Source organism: Oncorhynchus clarkii, unplaced genomic scaffold (genome assembly GCF_045791955.1).
Source record: "Oncorhynchus clarkii lewisi isolate Uvic-CL-2024 unplaced genomic scaffold, UVic_Ocla_1.0 unplaced_contig_2032_pilon_pilon, whole genome shotgun sequence".
NCBI classification, from domain to species: Eukaryota; Metazoa; Chordata; class Actinopteri; order Salmoniformes; family Salmonidae; genus Oncorhynchus; species Oncorhynchus clarkii.
This window is the reverse complement of record NW_027261018.1, coordinates 101,378-108,589: the sequence shown is the minus strand read 5'-3', so window position 1 is coordinate 108,589 and position 7,212 is coordinate 101,378. Positions and strand designations below refer to the sequence as shown.

At 51.0% G+C, this 7,212-nt stretch overlaps 1 non-coding gene and 3 pseudogenes across 1 annotated transcript; all 4 read right to left on the bottom strand.

Moving 5' to 3' along the window:
• Positions 1–246: 246 nt before the first annotated feature.
• On the bottom strand, positions 247–364 carry LOC139403490 (U5 spliceosomal RNA). Its single transcript, XR_011633503.1, has one exon. It is a non-coding gene; the product is annotated as a U5 spliceosomal RNA (small nuclear RNA).
• Positions 365–535: 171 nt separating this feature from the next.
• On the bottom strand, positions 536–713 carry LOC139403469 (U2 spliceosomal RNA; annotated as a pseudogene).
• A 5,594-nt stretch (positions 714–6,307) lies between these two features.
• On the bottom strand, positions 6,308–6,430 carry LOC139403488 (U5 spliceosomal RNA; annotated as a pseudogene).
• A 605-nt stretch (positions 6,431–7,035) lies between these two features.
• On the bottom strand, positions 7,036–7,212 carry LOC139403460 (U2 spliceosomal RNA; annotated as a pseudogene).

Here is a 7,212-nt window from a genome sequence, read left to right as displayed (position 1 = left end):
AAAAATGGCTTTTTCAAAATGTTGCTTTTGGATGTTGCCTTGTGTTGCATTTGCAATATGAAAAACCACGGTGGAGCGCGCTCGCCACCTATTGGATTTTTAAAGTGTTACACCTGGCATTTGCCATATGGCATTTGCAATCAACTTTGAACGAAACGACGCCGAATTGAGTGGTATTGGACACCGTGTATATGGTTTGTCCAGTACCAATGACTTCCCATTCATTTTTGACCATTTCAGGGGGGTGTTCCCTCACAGAAGCAAAGCCCCTCTAAAAATATGTTTAACTCATAAGGGTTTCTCTCCACGGAAGTCTTTAATAAAAGGCGAAAGGCTTGTGCATAATGAAGAGAAACCAGAGTCAAATGGAAGTCAAGAGGTCGGGGCCCGAGACACACTCTGTGCACTCTAGGCCGGGTTCCCGCGGGTGGTTCCCGAACCCACTCTTCCAACTTTTCGAGGGCTGTGTGTAAAAAGTCAGACAGACACAGAGACGGAGACACACACACACGCACTATCCTTGACAACGGGAGAAAAGTGTTGCACCGTTCCCGGAGGTACTGCAATACCGGGTCGATGCGTGGAGCGGACGGAGCAAGCCCCATTTCCGAATCCCTGTTCGAAAAATCCATTTAATATGTAGTCCCCCGATGGGGGACGTATCAGATGCTAAACTGATAAAAATAGTTTTTTTTTTTTTTTAAATAATTTATTACGTTCAATACCATTCATTTTTTACAAAAACATATTTCTCATTCAAACTCAAACAATGGTATTTTTAAACAAACAAAAACCCCAAAACAAAAACCTCAGGGGAGCATCTTCCCTCCCCGTCATCCTACAAACTACCTTTCCCTATCTCCCCGTCATAATCTATCCCCTTACAAATCTAAATCACACCCAGCCCTAAACCCCCCTTCAACCTCTCCCGGGCAGCATGCTGCCCCCACTTCCTCTCCTCCCTCTTCATCCTCCCTCTCAAATCTCCTTCCACCCTCCTCACTATTCCTTCCACCCCCCAATCTCTCCCTGTCTTGACAAAGTTCTGCCTGGCTTCCCACAGCCCCTGTTTAAAGAGACTTATGAGAAGCCAGAGCATAAACCTATCCCTATCCGTACCTCTCGCTCTCCCTACACCTCTTTCTAATCTAGCCCACGTCACCACAAAATCACTCCTGACCAAACCTATCAACACCCGTGCCCTAGCCCATACTACTCCGGCAAAGGCACAGTCCCAGAAGGCATGGCGCACAGTCTCCTCCCTGCCACAAGTGGATCTTGGACAGGTGGGGGATCGCGCCAAGCTATGCCGGCACTTGTGGAGGCTCAACCAATTCAGGTCCTTGAGCCTGTTGTCCATTCCACGCGCCTGCACTCCCTCCCAGACCCCTGCCGAGATGCCCGCTACAGGCGCCGGACTCCCTGCCTGTCTGACCTCCTCGTACAGGTGCCTGTGATCTAAACCTACTCGGGCAACTTCAACCTCGGGGTGCGCACGCAGCCACTTGGCCGCATGGCCAAAGTGCCACGGCAGCTGTTCCGCCCGAGGACCCGCGTTAGACCACACCATTACGCTTCTCGCCTGATACGAGAAGAACACCCGCAGGAGGTAACCGGACGGGTGTATAACCGGACGAGCAAGCTCCGTCAACAGGAAAGAAACAAAAATGGCGTCTAGCTTGAGGGGGAGATGTGGTACCCCCCTACCTCCCTCCCCGATGGGACAGAGCATGCGCCCCCTGGCGACCCACTCTTACCTGCCACCCCACATGAACTGAAACACAAGCCTCACTAGAGGCCTCCTCAGACAAGCCGGCAATGGGTAGATGTATGCCAAATACAAAAGAGATGGCAATACATCCACCTTTAGGACCAGGACCTTACCTATAAAAGACAAAGAGCTAGCCTTCCACATTGCTAGCTTCCTCTGAACCACTGCGATACCCATGTTCCAGTTCAGCGTCGCTGAGCCGGAAGTCTCAAAATGGACCCCGAGAATCCTCAGGGCCCCCTCACAGAGAGAGAACCCCCCGGGCACATCCGTCCTACCGCGCCATCTTCCGAAAAACTTAACGGAAGACTTTGCATGGTTCAGAACCGCCCCCGACGTTTGGGTGAAATCCCCAATGATGGCAAGAGACCTTGTCAGGCACGAGTCCTTGCACAACAGCAAGGAAGTGTCGTCAGCGTACTGCGTCATCTTAACACGCAGCCCACCGCTTCCAGGGATCAACAAGCCCTCCACCCCTGTGTCTGCCCTAATGGCAGCCCCCAGAGGCTCCATGTACAGAACGAAGAGGAGTGCCGAGAGCGGGCACCCCTGCCTGACCCCCGACGAGAGGTCAAAAACGTCACCCAAGTGACCGTTTACGCTAACTCGACACCGACATATAATGTACGGATCCATCCTATATACTTCTCCCCAAATCCTAATCTACCTAATACCCTGAATAGAAAATATCTATTCACGCGATCAAAGGCTTTCGCCTGATCAAGCGCTGCTACCATTAAAGGCAGACCTCTATCTTCAACCCAGGCGATGGAGTCCCTGATCAACTGAAGGTTCCATCTAATAGAGCGTCCCTCTACCCCGCACGTCTGATCCTCGAGGACGACGTAGGGAAGGGCTGTGCGCAACCGATCCGCTAAGACCTTTGCAAGCAACTTGTAGTCTACACACAGCATGGTCAATGGCCGCCAGTTGCCAAGGTCTGTTGCGTCCCCCTTCTTGTAAAGAAGTGACAGCACACCAACAGCCATTGATCCCCCCGGGACCCCTGTCTCAAGGATGGCCTTCAAGACTTCGAGTACCACCGGTCCAAGTACACCCCAAAACTTGAGATAAAACATCCATCCCAAGCACCTTCCCTTTTCCCATCCTCCTAAGAGCGCTCTCAACCTCTTCTAGTGAGATCTGGGCCTCCATCACGTCTCTAATGTCCTCCGGCAACCGCCGGGACAAGTGTTCTAAAAACACATTTATCTGCTCTACATCTATTTCCCTTTCCTTAAATAAACCTTGGAAATGCTCAGTTGTCACCCTGACCATCTCCTCTGGTTTACTTACTACACTACCATCTTCTTCTCTAACTCCATGCATTACCTTCCTACTCTGCCTGGCCCTAACCGACTTAAAGAACATAGCGGAACAAGTCTCATTATGTTCTAAAAAGCCACTATGTGCACGCTCCAGGAAAGCTCGAGCCTTCTGTTCCTGCAGCTCCCTGAGCTGCGCCTTCAGGGCTGTGGATCTCTCCCAGTCAATCGACCCGCCGAGGTTGCCTGCCTCGTACTCGAGTTCGAGCAACCTTTGGATATGATCCACCTCCCTCCTCTCCTCCCTTTTTTTCACCACCTATCACCAAGTGCCTATTTGTAACACACAGGGGCGCCAGACAGTCCACCATCACCCTCCTGTCTGCCGCCGCCTGTGGCCCATACACCCCAAATAACCTATATCTAATCTCCCTATACTTGACATCAACCCCCAAAACTCTCCCCTGTATTACAACAAAAGTGCTCTCTACAATTATCTCCCTATTCCCAAACAATATCCCTACCCCCGTTGAGTGCACCCCTCCTATGCCCCACAACGAAACTCCCTTTACCCACTCCCTCCTAAACCTTTTTACATCCCCTCCATCCCTCAGGTGAACCTCCTGCAAAAAACAAACATCAAAACCCACCCCCTCTAAAAAAACAAAAAACCGCCCTCTTAACAAAGTCCCTTAAACCCCTTACGTTTAAACTAAACAAAATTAACATCATATTATATTATAAAACAAAAGAAAACAAAAACCTCACTTTTCCAAAACTGACACCAAAACAAACACAAAACAACAGGAGCCTCACCTGATGCTCCCCTGGTCCATCACATCCGGCAGGGACGTCTTCCCCTCATCTGACGTCCCCCCCGTCCTCCTCCATTACTCCAACCCAGGATGCAGGTATGGTGTTAGACCGAGCTCCCTGCATCCTGGGTTCCCCACCAACACCCTCTATTTCTTCCTCCCTGAAGGCTTCCGGGCCAAGACTAGGGGACCCCACCTCCTCAAAGAGGTGTTGAGAACCCCCAGTCAAACCGTCCCGAACAACCTCCAGGGATTCACCTTCCACCAAATGCTGCGGGGCTGCGGAAAAAAGAGAAGATAAATGTACCCCCCCCCCCCCCCCCCCACAACCCCCTCCTTCTCCCTGCCTGCCAAGCTCACCTTCCTCTTCCCTTTCTTTTTTGGTGTAGGAGGTAGCGGGGAGACACCACCCCTCTTCCCCGCTAGCTCCTCCACCATTTCTCTCATCTCCTCTACACAGGAACTTGACATGCTGTCCCCCCACTCTCTCACACCACTCACACCCCCTCCCCCCGCCACCCCTCCCTCCGGTCCTTCATGTCCTGTTGCCATCTCCTTCTCAGCCCCCACTTCCTCTGTTGTTCCCCCCTCCAGGCCTTCCACTCCATTGCCTTCATCCGTCTCCTTCCTCCCCTCTTCTCCTGCCGCTGCGTCCTCCTGAGCAGCTGTTCTTTCTGGGCCCGTGTTGTTGTAAGAACCTCCTCCTCTTCCTCCATCCCCCGCTCCTGCTCCCCCCCCAGCTGCAGACGCATATGACCTGTGACGAGCCGGGCACTCCCGCCACAGGTGTGCTGACGAGCCACACCCGTGGCACGCCTTAGGCTCGTCACAATCCTTCGCCTCGTGCTCCCCAGAACCACAAAATCTGCACTTCCTAGTGCTGCACGAGGCGAGGATATGGCCGTAGGCCATACAGCGCCTGCAGAACGGGGGCTGACGTGCATAGTACAACGTCCCCCTGTCAGCCCCCAGGGAGAACATTGCAGGGGGATGAAGGTAGCCACCCAGGCCCTTTGGGTCCTCCCTGAGAAGGGCCTGGAACCCTCTCCTCCCATTCCAGAATCCTAGGGAGTCCCTCAGGTGCCTTGCTGATGAGATATTATCCACGTATCTCCCAAGAAACGCCTTCACCTCCTCATCTGTTACGTGGGGATTATACATGTTGACCGTTATTACTCTGAAATTATTCTTGGCCAAGCTAGACACTTCATAGTGACACAATGGCCTCGTGGCTCCCAACTCTCTCGCCTTCTTCATGATCTCATCATGTTTATCTTCTTTATGAAAAGTCACATCATATGCCACTTCCATCGGGTTCCCTTGTAGGCATAAAACGTCTTTTACCTCCAGCTTCATAACCCCCATCAGAATTGTTCTTCCAAATGCCTCTCTGCCAAAAGGTTCCATCTCCTTGTTTTTCCACGTAAACCTCAAAGTATTTACCATCCCGATCCCGGCCATACACCGCCTGCAGAACGGAGGCTGACGGGCATAAAACAATGTCCCCCTGTCAGCCCCCAGGGAGAACATAGCCGGAGGATGGAGATACCCTCCGAAACCGCTTGGGTCTTCCCTAAGAAGAGCCTGGTATCCTCTCTTCCCAGTCCAGAACCCAAGAGAGTCTATGAGGAGCCTTCCTGAGGAGATGTTATCCATAAACCTCCCCAGAAAGGCCCTCACCTCATCATCAGTAACATGTGGGTTATACATCGTCACAGTAACCACTCTAAAGTTACTTTTCGCCAAGTTCGTCACTTTGTAATACCGCATCGGCTTTGTCTCACTCACTTCTTTTGCCTTCCTCAATATTTCTTCATGCTTTCCCTCATTATGAAAAGTCACATCGAAAGCCTTCTCCGTTGGATTTTCTTGTAAGCATAACACATCTTTTACCTCGAGCTTCAGTGTCCCCATCAATATGGTTCTTCCAAAAATGTCTCTCCCAAAGGGCTCCATCTCTTTGTCACTCCATGCGAACCTCATCGCATTAGCTAATCCGATTCCTGTTCCCAAGTTATTGGGAACGTTACGTGCCATTTCTAACTGAAAAAAATGCACGTTCAAATAACAACAACCAAAGCCACCTCTCCAAACGGAAAATACTGGAAAACCAAACAACCACTACTTGGAAATCAGCCACCATCCAACAACAACCTTATCGCCCTCCTATCTCCGACCTTTTGACTCAGCGAGCTCTGGGGCACCTCGGTACCAAGCTTGATCTGAGCCAAAAGGCCGAGAAGCGATAACCCACAAATGGAACCCTGAAACCGCCGGACCCCCGGGGGTCTCGACAGACCTCAGCGGGTGGGTTGGCAAAAGCCAGCTCCTCTCTCCCTCCACCCCCACTCACTCACTCACCCACCCACCCACCGTTTCCCTGGCGACAGGCAGGTGTTTTTTTGGAAAAAGTCGCTAATGCGTCTTTAAGTCACTATCCTGGCCCATCTCTGTCAATTTCTCTTGAAACAAGAAGCAAAGCCGCTCCAAAAATACGTTGAACTCGTAAGTGTTCCTCTCCACGGAAGTCTTTAGTAAAAGGCGAAAGGCTTGTGCGTAATGAAGAGAAACCAGAGTCATATGGAAGTCAAGAGGTCGGGGCCCGAGACACACTCTGTGCACTCTAGGCAGGGTTCCCGCGGGTGCTCCCGGAACCCACTCTTCCAAGTTTTCGAGGGCTGTCTGTGGATAAAAAGAAGGTCAGAGAGAGAGAGAGAGAGAGAGAGAGAGAGAGAGAGAGAGAGAGAGAGAGAGAGAGAGAGAGAGAGAGAGAGAGAGAGAGAGAGAGAGAGAGAGAGAGAGAGAGAGAGAGAGAGAGAGAGAGAGAGAGAGAGAGAGAGAGAGAGAGAGAGAGAGAGAGAGAGAGAGAGAGAGAGAGAGAGAGAGAGAGAGAGAGAGAGAGAGAGAGAGAGAGAGAGAGAGAGAGAGAGAGAGAGAGAGAGAGAGAGAGAGAGAGAGAGAGAGAGAGAGAGAGAGAGAGAGAGAGAGAGAGAGAGAGAGTGAATCCTGGCCCAAATTTTTTTTTTTTTAAGTAAAATGGCGGGAAACGGGGGACCCCATTGAAGGGCGCTTTGCCTTTCTAAGAGTTTGAATGTTTCTTTCCTTCTCTTCTTCTTCTGCCAGCCAGCCAGCCAGCTATTTACATACCTTTGTGAATTTGTATTTTTCCTTGACAACGTGAGAAAAGTGTTGCACCGTTCCCGGAGGTACTGCAATACCGGGTCGATGCGTGGAGCGGACGGAGCAAGCCCCATTTCCGACTCCCTGTTCGAAAAATCCATTTAATATGTAGTCCCCCGATGGGGGACGTATCAGATATTAAACTGATAAGAACAGATTTTTTTTTTTTTTGAAAAATAAT